This window comes from Zonotrichia albicollis, chromosome 10 (genome assembly GCF_047830755.1).
Source record: "Zonotrichia albicollis isolate bZonAlb1 chromosome 10, bZonAlb1.hap1, whole genome shotgun sequence".
Classification (NCBI taxonomy): domain Eukaryota; kingdom Metazoa; phylum Chordata; class Aves; order Passeriformes; family Passerellidae; genus Zonotrichia; species Zonotrichia albicollis.
The window spans coordinates 18,149,760-18,165,888 of record NC_133828.1 but is presented as its reverse complement, the minus strand read 5'-3'; the positions used below and the strand labels follow the sequence as shown (position 1 = coordinate 18,165,888).

The window sequence follows — 16,129 nt, the reverse complement described above, 5'->3', positions numbered from 1 at the left end:
CAACAGCTTTTTTCAGCCTCCGAAAGGCTCAACATTTTTTGCTTCCTTGTTTGTCTTGTTTCCCTGAGAAAAAAAAACATATTGGACTTTCTTGGCTGAAAGCTGTCATCTTCAATGAAAAGCTGATTATACTGTGGAAGTAAATAATAAAAGCATGATTCTGTCTGCTTGTCTGGGCTAAATTCTTGAAAAAAACCCCTCGGTTGGCACTCAATAATTTCCTCATGAAAAAGCAGTGTTTTCTTAAGGAAATTGTGACAATTTGCTGTGGACCAAATTAACAAAGATATAATCTGTCTTCCCACTGAAGACATCGAATTTGCATGCAAGTAATTGTGGTGTGGGAACTGGTGGTGTCACACAGCTTTAATGATGGTTTGCAGTAAAAATACCAGGAGAACAAACACAGGCTCTACAGCTTCTGCAGGTTGCCAGTGCATTATTATTGGTTCTGACCTTCTAATTGCCTCTCTATTTTCTGCTCCTGGCTGCATGGTGAACAACACGAGTGCTCTTTCAACTCCTACGTGTTCCCTGGCTGCTCCCCCTCTCTCCTCTCTCTCTCGGAAAGAAGTAAACTACCAATTTAATGACTAACTAGCTTGTACTCTCGGAAGACTTTCTCGAGCTTTTGTAAAAAACCTTGAGCTTTGAACATTTTTCAAACAGAAATCACTATTTTTATCTCTCTTTCTCTTAACTCTCCGTACATGCCAGTGAGGAGCGTTTTAGTTAGAGCCCTGTGGTACAGCCCCCCTGCCTCCTTCCAGATGCTAGTGAGCAAAAACGCTGCTCCTGTGCAGTTAGAGCAGTAAACAGCTGATGGAGCTGGAGAAATGCAGGGTGAAGGGCACGGTGTGGGTCATGCCTGGTACCCGGAGCGCAGCTGGGGATGCTGCGGGTGGGTTGCGGCGGGATGCAGCGGGATGCTGCACCGCTCCCGGGGTGACAAGCACCGTGTCACCGCTCTCTGAAGGGGGCTCTTGGGCTGCGGGAGGCTCTTGCATAAAAAATTACCTTCGTGTAAGTCTGAGAAGGAGCGGGAGCGGCGGAGGCGGCCCCGGTGGCCCGGGCCGGTGCAGTGCTGGCCCGCAGCCGTGAGATGTCACTGCGGCCCCACGCAAAGGCGGCGCCGGGCTCATCTGTCCGACCGACCCGAAGGGCTGGGATGTGGCCACTGCCCTCCCTCAAGTGCTTGCCTGTCGCCCTGGTCCTTTTCCCGTCGCTGTCACAGCCGGTGCCACCGGGCAGGGCTGAGCCGCACCTGATGCCGCTGCGGGCGCATTTCTGCAGCTCCTAACCTGCGGCTGCTTCATTCCACCTTCTCTGAAGAGACCACCAAGCCTCAGACACTTCTCTGAGAGGCTGGAGTGAAAATAATAGAGTTGTTCCCTTTAGGCTTATAGCCTGACCTGACATTTTTAGAAACATTAACAACGGATTTTAAGCAGTGGTCTAACGTAGCTGTCATGCCCTGCTTACTCTAGTGCAGTTTTTAGTCTCATCTGCAACCTTCTGATTCAGCAGCTAGATGTATTTGGAAGGGCAGGATCCTCAGTACTATTTCTGACCTACCTAGATGTAGGCTGGATGTTGTTCAGCACTTCAGTGTTCAAAATAAATGTAAATGTATGCTAGCAGGGAGAAGACTTCATTTTCTGGCAAGTTAAATAACTGCTTTCCTGACGTATCCCAAGTGCTATCCTGAATGAAAAGTTCCATCCCAAGCAACTCAGGGACAGGTGTGCTTCATCAGCACTCAGAAATTCCTCCCTCGTGGAACTTTCAGGCAATTGCATGCTTTTCACCCTAGGTGGAAAGTAAATGAGGTTTATCCCTGCAGCAAATCCTTCAGAAGACTGTCACCGTCTGCCATTGCACGAGGACTGCAGAGATACAGATAAGGAAAAGCAAGCCTAGGAAGCCTTAGCAAGGCATATAAATATGCCTTGTATTAATAGCTGCTTATTAAAAGAGGTTATAAAACACATTTTCAAAGTTCAGATAGTGGCCACCTTAGCTACGAGTGTCCAAGGAATATACTTAGATCAAAGTTTTATGACCTCTATTTATTACAGCAGATAGCACTACCTGAAAATACCCACTTTTAAAATCTTATTACTGTCAAATTCCTTATTTAGACCAGTGACTTGACATTCTTGCATGAGTGAACATTAAAGTTTTTGCCTTTTTAACCTCCTAATCCTGGTGCATAAATCTTTTATAACTGATTCTATTCTGTGTGTCTTTTTGGTGTTATTGGATTCTTATCTTTCATTCCAGTCTAGGTTTCTGATTTAATATATTAAAAACTTCGGCTCAGCTTTGCTTTCTTTATTAAGATACAAAAGAGGTAGAAGCTTATAGAATGCTGAATGAAAAGCACATATCTTTTTTTTTTTTTAAGGAAAATTAAAAAGTTTTAGTTTAAAAAGAAGCTTGTATCACCCTCTCATGTGGCACCCCCTTATGACTGTCACACAAATGCAGAGAATTACTTCTGATTTTGAGCAAGTGCATTTGCTCTCCCTTAGCTGCTTCTGCTCAGATAGTGGGGTCAAGCCCTGCTGCCCTAATTCTGCTGGGAGGTCTCAGCAAACTCTTCGCCCCCCAGAGTGCTGCTGGAATATCTCTCCCTGGGGACCTGCTGACAAGGATCAGAGTATGGAAGGACTTGGACCTAAAATTCTCCTTTACTATCCTGTCTTGCCTTCTTCTCCTAGAACTGACACTACAGCTGGGTGGAAAAGCAAAATCCGAGCCCATTCCACCAGCAGGAAAAAAAAGTAAAAAATTAAACCAAGTCCAAACCCTAAATATTCATATGAGTATCAAAACCAGTTAAGTCTGATTTGTGTCTCAGGAGTGATCTGTTTTAAAGGTTTTCTTATGACAAAGAAGGGCTGACAGCTGAAAGGCTTACAAGAGAACTGATGGTCCCACTTTTGTTATAGGCTGTTTTGTTTTTGGAAAGTCCTGGCTATATCCACAGCAGTAGCATGTCAGACTAACAGCCTGCCAGATTAGCTTGCAAAGGGTATGTCAGATCCTTCACATGGGTACATCCAAGATGCCTAAGGGATGGATGAACTTGCAATGATAGCAGGATCACACTTGAAATTAAAAATTTATCCATACAGAATTAGATGCTTGAGCCACTACTGGACATAGAAAATGGGTTGGTTAAAACATATATTTTCTGAAAAGATGAAAGTATAGAATAGAGAGATTTTTATCCCCAGTTAAATTAAATCCAGCTGGCTCGGGGTGTCAGGAGGGAGATGTTCCCATGGCATTGCTGTGCTCACTGCCAGGACATGGCCACCCCAACACTGTCTCACGCACCTTTCCAAGATCACTTGTAAAAATCTCTGGAAATCAATCTGACAAATCTCCACCTGAGCTTTTTAGGTTACCCTACTTATTTTCTGCTTTGTGATTCATGCCTGTAAAAAACAAATCTAGAGCACATCTGTGTGAATCCTATCTCTGCACAGCTGCAGCAAACCCAGATCATTTGTATGGGCTATGGGAGGCACCTGTGTCCTAGGATGCAGGTTTCCCAAATGAAACCCAACCGTGATTTGATCCAAAAAGTGGGATTCTACCAGCTTGGTTGTGCTTCACACCCAGGGTGGTAAAATCCTGACAGATCTCACCATCATTCCATGTGGTGCTGCTATAATTAATCCTTGGTGAAGGGATTAAGGCTGCCAGTTTCTGCAGATGCTCTTCTGCAGATAAAAGGGGACTTCCTCCCCACCCTTGCCCCTCTTTTAATTTTGTGCAAGTTCCCTGACCTGGAAACCTGACATTTTCTGGTTCACACTTATGCACATTTCAGCTCTCCCTCTTGAGTCCTCTCTGGAATCTGTACTGACAGGAAAATGGCACAGACAGGAGAGGCTGCACCCACCCAGAGGAAATGCAAACAACAGAGCCTTGTCAGGATGGTCAGTCTCAGTTATTCCCCCTATACTACCTCAACGAATTTATTCCAGCATCCACTTTAAATGCTTGCTTTCCTGTACAGCATTTTCTATAGGTTACCCAACTCCACTACTGCCCAGGACAGCAAACTGAAAGATTCCTTCCTGCTTTAACAGGGGAAGAATAGTGGGTGTCTTAAAAAAACCCCCAGGCTCCAGCATGAGTTTTACCTTGCTTCTTGAAAGAAAGGGGGATAAAATAGGAAGTAGGTTCTCTCCAAGCTGACAAGCCTGCCTGAGTTCAGAGCACCGCAGAGAGTGCCAGAGAGCACTGGATTTGTAGGAGAATAATTCTGACACACGGCTGCCAAGGTCAGTCAGCCCTGTGCACTGGGCTGGCAAGCCAAACTCACATAAGTAATGGCCATGGGCAGTCAACTCCAAATTTGGCACAAAGTTCTCCCCCTTCACCCCAGTGTAAAAGGAAAAAGCATATTAAACTTGTTCTGCCTTAAGCTGTTTTTCCCTCACTTGTTTATTTTTTCCATCTCTTCCAGGCTGATATGCTCATAACTACCGCTCCAAGCGTAAAATTCAGCTTTCAACAAGGGCCTGATGGTTTTCCCAGTTTGTCTGGAGGCTGTTGGGGTGTTATCTCATTAATGGTGTAGCGATGCCAATAGGAAAGGTCATGGAAATAAGCTGGGTGATAACAATCAAAAGCCCCATTTTAATCATGCATTCCTTGTGTCCATCTCATGCCAACACCGGAGGGACATTTCATGCCCTTGCCAGCAGCAGCTGCTGCTTACAGTGGGGTCACCACAGGGTGAGATGGATCCCTCTGTTGTCACCTGGGCTAAGTGCAGGGACACAGGACACACTCCTGTCCCTTGCAAGGCAGCAGCACACACACGGGGCTCTGCAGGAAGCCCTGCAGCACCCCAGGGCAGCTGGGGAAGGGCTGAGCACCCTGGGCAGGGCCAAAGTGGGGCTCAGGCCCAGGGTGGGTATGGACAGGTGCCACCCGGGCCTGCCCTGGGCCATTGGCAACATCCCCAACAACTATTTCCAAACTACTCTCTCCCCAGAGATGGCAAGTTGCAAATGAAATAGCAGAGATAGTGAAAAAGTGGTTAAGAGGAACTTTAGGAGACGAATAGAAAAATGTAGAAATAAGCCCCCGCCATTTCTTACATTATCTGAGAGCTGTTCAGCCATGAATTGTCTGTAATAATTAGCATGAGAATATCTCCTTGATGACATTCATACTGCATAAAAGGGTCTGCATTTCCTCCATCAAAGTGCATATTTATGAACTGAATCTCCAAAAGACGGAGCCTTTGATAGTATTATTTTAATATTTTTTGCATATGATTAGAAGCTTAAACTTCAAGAAGCCCTAATAACAAAAAAAGAAAAAGACTATCAGGTTTCTGCTAGTCACCTCTGTTCCTAGTAAACACAAACACATATATGGAAATCACTGTTTAAATATGAAAGTGATAGACTATAGCATGGCATGAATACACTTACTTTTGTTCTTTAATGATCCTGAGAAGACAGGCTTTAAAAACAGCCTGGATACCAAAGCCATTATGTGGCATTTGGCATTCTCAGCTCTCATTTGTTTCTTGACCCTGGTGCCAAACTATTTGAGTCACACTAAAAGCCCCTACTTTCCGTGTACACTTATGAATGTGCATGCTACTGCCCCTTTGCTGTTCAGTACATCTTATTTTACATACCTGATTACTACAATTCCTCCAAACAATCTTCATCCAAACTGTACTCATCAAGGGTGGGCTTATAGGGCTGTGAGGACATACATGTGCCAGGAGCTTGAATAGCTGGGGAAGCTTGGGTTTGGCCCCTCTTCCCAGGTGTCAGACTTTCTGGAGGCTTGTCAACAGAGCCTGCCCAAAGCTCACACACTGGGAGCTGCTTCTGCTTTGTCCCTGTGCTATTTCCAGCCCTTTGTTTCAGCACCTACGCTGAGCAAGCACCTGCAAATTTAAGGACTTGAAATCTGAAAGAAAATTGGCAGTCACTGAAGTGCTTCTAGAGAAAATGTTCCATTTAGTTACTGTCCTTGCAGCAGAAATGTGCAATGGTGTGACAGCTGAGGCTGGACAGGACCCAGGGAGGGACTGTGTGGGTGCAGTTGTGTTCAGGAGGTGCTGGGGCACCAAACCCTCTGCCATGGGATCCTGCCCAAATGGTTTGCCATGACCATTAGAAAATATTTCCCCTGTGGGCTATATTTGCTCCCCCTTTGGTTTGCAAGATCCCAGTGCCACTGACGGATCCATGGATCTGGCCTTGGAGCTCAGATCTGGGAATGGCAACGTGGAGAAGGTTCAGTTTCTCACTAGGTTTTAAAGGCTGCCAATGTAAAGTTTGGAAAGTTGAGGAGAAAACAAAAGGAAATATTAGTGAGGTGTGGTCTCTCTAAGAGAGAAGGACATTTTAGAGCAATATTGAAAACAGTGCTGTTGTTACTACATGGCCTGAAAAATCTTCCCACAAGGTTTCCACAAGGAAAAGTTTCAAAGTTGCCACTATTAAGATATTAAAATTCCTCTTGCTAAAGCCTTATTTTGTTAAAAAGCAAACTATTTTGACTTGTGTAATTTCAACACATATTAGACAAATCCTTTGACATTTGGCATATATTGTTAAAGCTCCATTTCTAAAATATATTTTATTAATTAACAAGAAATAATCTGTATTTAGTTCTTAAATGGAGATAGCACTACATTTTAGGCACCAGCAAAATGATGAGTAGTGCATTTCTCACTCTTAGGGATGAGAAGAGTCTGGCTAAATCTCCATGCTAAAGAAAAGAACTAATATTTGCTAAACAAGTAACTACTCAAGGCATCTCATTTTTTCTGATAATTAAACCAAATATTCTGAATGCAACAATCCACAAAAAAAATCTCTTAATGCTTAAAAAAATTCTGGAAATATTACAATTTTACCTGGCATACTCAAAATAGTAATAATAGTAAATGCTGTTTAGATCAAGCATTGCTTGGTGTAATCTAAAAATGCAGAAATTTAGCACATCTCTTTTTTTTTCTCCATTCTAAAACAAAATAAGAAATGAATGGGTGAAATCAGTCAGGCAATGGATAGTAAGGAGAAAATGTCAGTCTGTGCACCACAAACACAAACCCTATAAAATGCTTGTCCTAATCAGAAAACAACTACTTCATCCGGAACGTGCACAAGTGGCTGGGTGTCTTCAGAAAATGTTAATTCCTTACCACCAGAAATTCATCTGGGAACACACACATCAGTTTTGAAGGACGGCTTTTTTGGATCTGAAACAAAGTTTCTGATCAGAAGAAAAGAAAGGATAGTTGATGGTTGAGGTGTTTTCAGGGCACCTGGGAATCATCCCCACTCTATTCAAGTCTCCATTTTGCTTCTAAAAGGAAACTTCAATGTGAATCTTCCAGGTGAACATTTTAACTATTGTCTAATCTGAGATGGGTGAGATCTCACAAAAAGAGCTCCACAGAGTTTTAATTGCCAATCCTGACTTTGTGCAGGACATCTTTTGGATGCCTCAGAGAGCTGCTGTGATGTGAGAAGGTGTTTCTGGACTGGCACAGGCCCCTGCTCCAGTCCACTCCTCTCCTCACCCCTCCTGCCTCAGCAGAGGGAGCAAGAACCAGGAGCAGGCTTACAGTCTCATGCTTCTAAGGTTATCAGAATAAAAATTCACCCACATGAAAGGAGGAAAATAAATCCTATTATCGTTTGGACTGATTTAAAAATCACAGTTGTTTTACTGATCATTCTTATTCATAATTCAGCTTATAGCTATAAAAGATGAAGGGGAATATGCCCTACTTTTTCCTTTGTGATTTGACAGCACCTCTGTTGAGTAGCTTTGCCATGAAAACCAATGGTTGCTCAGTTTCCCCTGCTGTGTTTTTGGGTCTTCCACAACACAAAAGGAGAGAAGAAAATCTGGAGAAGGGGGAGGAGAACCCAAATGCAATGCCTCAGGCAATTACAGCCCTCAGGATGACTTGTGCCAACCCTTTACTTGCTGTTTGCCTAGAAAATGATCAGTGGACAATGTGTTTTTCAATTCAAAAGAAGTATTTGCTCTTATCAAGGACGGGAGGACAAATCCATCCTCTAATGGCTGTGACTAAGAGTCCAAAGTCTGTAATCTCCAAGGAGCAGAAGCCTTCAGACCACGTAAAAAGGGCACAATTGTCAAGTCAGAGGGATGAAGGCAGAGAATGAGAGTGAAGTTTAAAATTGCTCTTGCTGTCCCTAGTACCTCTTTATTCCTGCTAAAGACAAAGCCTCTGGAGGCAGCCCTGAGGTGCACACCTCTGTGGCCTCTGCCTTCCCTGCAATTTGATGTCATTCCAGCCACATCTACAACCTTCCCACTATGCACAGAGGCAGAGGTCAGGCCTGCCAGAAAGCCCCTGTTCAGTTGTTCCTCTGCCCATGGATCAAAGCGGAGATGGAAAATCCATTTTCCCTCTCAAAACTTTCCTGGCTTCCTAGCCTGTTGATGAACACATCCCAGTGAGGTCAGCCATGTCTCAATGGGTTTTTTGTTAGCCATTTCCAAAGAAGCTGCTGCTTCCCTAAGTGGCTCTGCTGCACTTCTTTTGGGATTCATGATGATTCCCCGCTGCTGCTTAGTGCATGTGTGTGTGGGCAGACCCTTGCTGCCCCAGAAACCTGTGCCTGCCTCCCTGAGTGTCACTGTGCTCTATTTCTCAGGACTTTACTGACATACAAAGTCACCCAGGAAGCTTTGCTCACGCTGGTTTATTTTGTGCTGTACTTTGGCAGCTCTCAATAAACATCCCCAGCTGCACAGAGCCCAGAGCAGTGAATCTCTCCTGACATGCAGACACACCCTCTCCTCTGCCCAGATCACCTGTAGCAGTGGGCTCAGCTTGCTGTCACCCACCTGCGATGCTCCTGCCTGTTCTCCCAATTTGCTGAACTTTTACTTTGTACTGATTTCACTCACATTTTTCTTCAATTATGGAATCATTCTACCTGACAACGCTGCTCACTCAGTTTCTCCCTCTCTGTAATTTCATGTGAATGCTCTCCATACAAAGTAGGACCTGTTTTAAAGGTCTTTTGCTCTGTGTTGTTTTCCATTTGTTTCTCTTGTGTATTCTGGCTAAGGAAAATCAGAGACAGATTCTGCTACTTGCTCTTACTCATGTTACAAAACAACTTATTCAGGAAAGAGCATTCTGCATGCATAAAAACACTGAAAATCTGTGCTTTTATCAGGAAACAGAATTTGAATACATGGTACTGGGGAATTTCACATATCTTGTGTGGTCTAAACCAAAAATACAGTGGTGAGCTATTAAAATGCAGTCAGTAGTGCAGATGTGTGTGGTTTTGTTTGGGGTTTTTTTAAAGTAGCGTCCATTTATCTGTTGATCCACAGCAACTTATGCACTACTTATGACTTCCTTCTGCATTTCAACATCTCACAGCTAAAACCACTAATTTCATTTTTGGTGAGCAGTTTCCCAGTCAGGCAGTGAGGTCTGCTCCCAGAAACTCTGCACCAAAGAACAGCTCTCCAGCAACCTCAGCAGAGGGATTATTTAGCACATCCACTCCAAGACACATCTTCCAGCTGAGGTACCCACCTGACACTCTGGGCTGGAGATCAGCCCAGGTAGAGGCAAGTTGCCCCCTCCCTCTCCTGCTAAATCTAAATTGATATGACATCCTTCTCAGTCCTTCAGCTGTCTAATGGAATTTGGGGTCATATGGCATTACCAAAACTGACTCCAGCCCTGAAATATTCCAGACTGTCTCCAGAGAGTATTTCACTAAGATGGAAATGGGTGCTCCCTCACCCACACCACAGCCATTGGCACCATTTATTCCTGCCTGGGATCTGTTCTGACCCCATCCTGGGAGGGACATGTCTGTAGGAGCTCTCTCCTCCCATGGCTGCTCTGTGCAGTGCAGCCTTTGCCCCTCTCAGTTTGGGAGCCTGCTGCTCCTGCCTGCCCTGAGCCCACCATGCAGCTCTGCGTCATCCCCAGAGAGGGGTCAGCTCCTCAGCAGGCCTCTCCAAATCTGGGGGTATTATTTAAAACCTTTGGAGGAGATGTGTTCCCAAGCTCACCCCTTGGTCTCTCCCACTGCCATGCACATAACAGATGACACCATTTAAGTGCTCCAGCACGCCATCCATCATTCCTTGCAGCTCCACAGGTGCACTGGCTCTGCCATATGGCAGCTCCTCAGACTTGAACAGCCCCTTTGCATGGACTCTCAGCACACGGTATTTATTCATCTGCAGCTGGTGGCACATGCTGATGTGCTTAAGACAGGTCAAGATTTTTAAGCCTCTCCCCACCTGTCATTTTGAAAGTCATGGTTTAAGCTCAGCTGACAATCACTTGTCAGGGGTTTATGGCCTGCATATGTCAAGCTTCTAGCTTTTGTCTGAGCTGTGGCACTAAAATTTTATATAAAAATTAGTGATAGGAATAAGACTTTTATCAATAAACTGTAGAAGATTTTGACATTTTTTTCTCAGCGCAGGAACATTTACCTTAGTGATTTCCAGAGCAGGGAGGGAGCCAGCTCCATCCCGACCTGCTTAGTGCCCTCCCCATTGATCCAGGTCCCAGAGCAAAGTGGCAGCACTACAAAGGGTGCCCAAGTCCCTGCTCCCAACAAGAACAACACACTGACTGGAACTGGAGGCCACAACATCCCAGAAGTAATGTTGGTAGTGCTTCACACAACCCTTTACTGCAGATTTTGTTCTCAGCTTCCCTTAGGACTAGAAAAATGTCCTGCAGGAAGGCTTGCCCTAGGAGATTTGTGCTCTGATTTGGGGGTCTTGAAGGGTTCAGAGAGGCATCGAAAGAGTGACTTCAACCACAGGGCAGTGAGCTCATGCTCCTCTAGAGCTCAAACCCTATTTTCCATCAGAAAAGGAACATGTTGCACTCACTTAAAATCCCCCCAATACAACAAACCCCCCAAAAAAGTACCCCCAAAGTAATATTAATAGGCCTGATTTTTATCCCATTGGAGAACTGCAATGTTCTAATTTTTAAAAACACTGTGTGTCCTCACACAACACAAAATAAAGGAGATGTACTTAGTCCTTTTGCTTTTTGCAATTATAAATTGCCCATCTCCTTGGAAATTAAAACTGGGCACTGGTGATCATTTATTGTTTTAAAACAACACACATCTCTTTGATTTAGGCAGCAATCTTCACTGTGGTTTAGGCCCTGATCATAATTCTGTGAAAGAACCAAGCAGAGGTGAGCTCTGCTGAAAACCTGAAGAGATTTAAAACTAAATATTACTTTTCCATTTTATGGCAGGTCTTTATTAAAGTGATATTTCCCCTCATCCTCTGAAACCTTCTGGAATTTTAAACTTTATTTCCCCTTTTTTATTTAAATGGACACTTCAACATCTTTAAAGCTATTTAAAGTGCAGATATTAAACACGAATAATTGCCTTCTGATTTCAGTGCATGATGAAATAAAAACCGACAATGCATGTCTTCTGGTGACATTCACACCTGCATCTGTGACAGAGACCTGTAATTTGATGAAAATTAACTTTACTCTGGGCTAGAAGGGTAAGTTTTTAACCAGCTCCAGTATCATATTCTGCATCAATTTCTCCTTTGCACAGGTCATGGGCTAGCAGGAGGAAAAGGAGTGGATGACTAGACGAAATCTGAACACTTTTCAGTCCTTTATCAGCTTGAAGCAAATCACTAATTGAAGAAAAAAAAATGTAGAAAATGGATGCCTGAGCATGTTATCACGAAATTCTTTGGAGAAGCAATAGGAAGAGAAAAGTTCCTTCGTCTCCATCATCCAAACACCCAAGTCCCTCTGCTACCTCTTGAAACAATTAGGAAAAAAAAAAAAAAAATTCCTCCCTGAGTCTCCCTCAGCCTCTTCCTTCCAAGCTCAGCACTGCTCACTATAAGTTGCCAAGCTTGTGTCTGGGAAGAAGGGAAGCTGAGAAGTCCAGGCCCTGGTGAGCAGGGCATGCAAAAGAAACAAGGCTGACATTGCTGTGTAAATGAGCTGTGAATTATTCAGGCCCTTTTGTGAACACAGTCAAGACCTCTGGGAGATAAAGGATGGCTACCAAAGTAAAAAGTGTGTTTTAATGAAATATAAATATTAGATGGAATATTACATGGAAATACTCTGGAGTCTTACACATCATTTCCAGGGAAGGAAAAAACATATTTTTGAATCTCTTGAGGTGCCAATTCATTAATTTGTACGGATATGAAAGATATATGCTGAAATGCATCAGTCAAGCAATTATTGAGGAAGCATAATTTGAGAGCATAGTCTGGCAATGATAAGTCACTTTTATGCTCATTTACATTCACTTCACTGACATTTTATTTAGCAGGATATAAACAAGTAGAAGCAAAGAAGGATCAAGTGGCTCCTGAACAAGGTCACTAAGGATTTTTCTGGGGACATGGCACATTCCCCTTGCAGAGCATTGGTGTGGCACAGACCCTGCTACAAGACCCAGAGCTCCACCACTCTGGCCCAACCTCCAAATCCCTGTGTGTGCCCTTTTCTGTCCTCATTCCCTGTCTCAGCAAACCTCTTCCCTTGGGCAGACTGTGAGCAGAGCAGTGCAGAGGACAGTAGTGCTGCTGCCATGAGAAGACTATGCCTTTTCTTCAAAATGTCTTCCTCTGAGGTTTGGAAAACTGTGAATTCTCACATCCTCCAGCAACCACTCCTGCTTCCAGAAATCCCATGTAGTAAAGGCTGTAGAAGTCAGGTCACGCTTTATTCCCTAAAATTTCTCTACATGTCAGCTAGGTAAAAGCAGTATGAATGAGGTTGATGTCAAGGACTTCATCCCTTTCCATGAGATTCTGCCTGATGTAGTTCATTTACCTAAAATCTGAATAGGAGAATTTCAGTCTATGAGACTTGTCGAGGTTAGAATAATTCTTATTTACATTATGTTTGATACCCAATATAAATATCTGCCTTGCTTACTGATGTAGTTATTTTATACCAGTTCCTCAGACAAGATGAAGCAGTTAATTATCTGTTTGCTGTAAATGTCCCAGTTGCCATCTCAAATATAATTTCTCTTAGGGCTGGACCAGAAGAACATTTGTTAAAGTTATTTCCTTGCCAAGGATAAGCCCATTGTTATACTGGCATTTCATGCACCATTATTGTTAAGAAGGGTGTGGGGCGAAGACAAACTTTCACTCCCATTCTTATCAGGATCAAGTCATTAGATAGAGACTGGTATCTGTGACAGTACCTACATTTTCAGTATGCTCTTTCAAGTGTGAAGTTTAAGTTTATTTTTAAGTTTAATTTTCTCTTTCCGCTTCTGAAGTGACTTTTCAGGACTTTACACACCTACTCCTCAAGGAGAATGTGCATTCCTTAATATTTCAGCAGCATTGTATATTGCTTACAACAACATGCAATGAGAAATCAATGTGCAGGCTGAAGAGAAACCTTAATTCAGAATCTTCTGTGAGGCAGTATTTTTTTTGTGCAGCTTTGCCAGAAGAAGTTAAATGACTTCTCCCACTGACTTCTTTCATTTGCTCCTTGAACTTTTCCATACATTTGCGGCAGACTGATTTCCTGATCTACATTTTCCTTTGATACTGGCAAAAGGAGATGAAAAAGAGAGGCTTCACTGCAAAGCAGAGTCAAGAAAAGGTTTCTACTCTCTGTCACATGGCATTTCTATTTCCTCGCATTTGCAGCCCAAGGTGTCACAGTCAAACATGACTCATCATCATGCCCCATAACACACGCAACAAAAGGCTTAATTTTCTCTTTTAGCACCCTCGAGGTAAAATGTGGTGCTGTAGGATAGGTTATCTTGCATAATTACTACTAAAAAACTGAGACCACGTCCCAGTTTGTTCTTTTAATAACCTGTGCTTTTTAATCTCTACCTTTAACATATTTATTTGGAATTTGTCACTGTTTCCTGAAGAACTGAAAGCAAAGCATCTTTTGAAACTGTATGTCCACTGTTTCCTATCTTTGTGACTGGGGAGAAAGGGACTCAGGTATTTTGTGCCCCTAAATTGCTGAGAGTGAATGACCTTGGTGCTGAGAAGAGCATCTGACTATTTTCTGGTGAGCTTTTGGACTCTGAGGGGCCTGGGCTCAGCTTGCTTTCAAAAACAGTTGAGTAGGATAAACCTAAAATAAAAGAACTTGGTCTGGCAATGTTATGAGTTGAAACATTAGGAATGGAAGTATTTCCCCCCTGCTTTTCAGGAATATCACATTTCTGTTTTCTGAAGTATGGGTTAATTTGGGTCTTTTGTGTAGACAGCCTTGAGTAGTGCTGCATTCAACGTGTAAGTGACTTGTGAGTGAGAAAGGCAATTCAGCTTGGGCAGCAGCAGCAGGATGCAGCGAGTCATTCAGAGAGGAGGAACTCAGCCAGACCTCTCTGGTGCATCTGCAACACAATTAAATCTCCATAACGACCTCCATTAGGCCCAGCATGTAAGTCACTACAAACAACTTTCAACTTGATGAACATTTTCCCTCTGAAAAGTAACATTTCTGTTCTATTACTTTTTGCACCATTTTAGCCATATGCTAAATATTAGAATGCCTTGTTCTCATTTACCCTTCACATATTAAGGTGAAAACTCTGACCTAGTGCATTCTAATTACTTGGCTTATTAGCTTCACATTATATCAGTAATGGTGCGATAGCCAACATAATTACTAGGATTTGAAAAATTATACTTTGCTGTACTATTTCATGAACTGTGAGATGGTTCTCCCTTCTTATTAACTTTCTTATTTAATGGGCTGACCAGATTTTTTAGCTACCTAGACCATTGATCAAACAGATAATTTTAGATTTTAACTGCGATTGAGAAATTGCCCCCTAAAACAGTGAGATATATTGTTTTTTAGAGGAAAATACAAACATTTATTATTCTTCTGTGCTTCTTATTGACAAGCCACCACAATTAGGTAGTTACTGCATGCTGCTTGAATGCTGTTTTTAACTTTAAAAGCTTTGTGAAATTTAGAGGGAAATTATTTTTGGTCCCTTTATTCTTTCAAATTTTTACTTTTGTAGCCACTAAAGTCTTAGTTTCCCTTTTTCTTTAATTAAAATATTCATTTTCTTGCTGGAAGCAAATACAACTTCCACACCTTTTTGTTGTTTAAGTCAAATGATGACTTTCAATCCAAACCTGGCAGGATTGGTGATGAACTGTTCACCAGGTCAGCCTAGGAGGTGGATATGATTCTGAATATTGTTCTGACCCCAAATACTTTTAGCTTAGAGTATGAAGATACAGAAGAGATTGGTTTGTTGTGCTAAGATTTTTTTTTGATGGAGACTCCTGCTGAAGGGAATAAGAGATTCCTGTCAGTGGTCACGCAGCTGCCTTGAGGTGTTGTAAGCAGATTAATATTGCCAGGCCATCCTGAAAGGAGCATCCCTGGTCCTGGCTGGCTGGGACCTGCAGTGCCTCTGTGCCATGTGCTTTTCTGGCCCTCAGTGAGACTCATCCACGTCACTTGGCACTATCCCAGCACTTCTGTCCTCCAGGGAGAGCTCCCAGCCAGGCTCACTGATGCCCTCGTGTCCCTGACAGAGCGGCAGCTCTGAGGCACTTCTGGAATATTCTCCCCCAGAGCACAGAAGGAGAGGGTCAGTGCACAAATGTGAGCCAGGCATTTCCAAGGAAGTAATCTCAGAAGCCCCTGGACTGAATTAATCAGCAAACCATGGCTCCTACACTTTTTGGAGGCAGCCACAGCAACCCTCTGGCTCTTGGCAGATGGACCTGCACTTCTGCAATGCTGTGACAGCTGGAAGAGTTTGATGCTGTCTTGACTCAACATATCAGTCAGAAGCTTCCCCTGTGGGGAAACCTATGTGTGTTTTAGGCTTATTTAGTTGGAAAAGAAGTAAAGCTAAAAAACTACTCTATAGTTTTTTTAGGGTTTTTGTTTGTTTTTCCTTTTTTTCTAAGCAGGAAAAGAAAATACAACCTTCATAGCTTCCTAAATTAAAGGTAGAGTTGTTGGGAGAGAGAATGACACTGGACTTTAAGGTTCCCTCTGAGAATTTCAGTGAAGGGATAAATTTTTTCATGGCTCACCCACCTAACCAGAAGATAAAGTAAA

At 43.0% G+C, this 16,129-nt stretch overlaps 1 long non-coding RNA gene across 1 annotated transcript in view; it reads right to left on the bottom strand.

Annotated features, from left to right (window-relative positions):
• The window catches only part of LOC102070546 (uncharacterized), a 182,643-nt gene that overhangs the window by 112,679 nt on the left and 53,835 nt on the right, over positions 1-16,129 (bottom strand). The window lies entirely within an intron of this gene.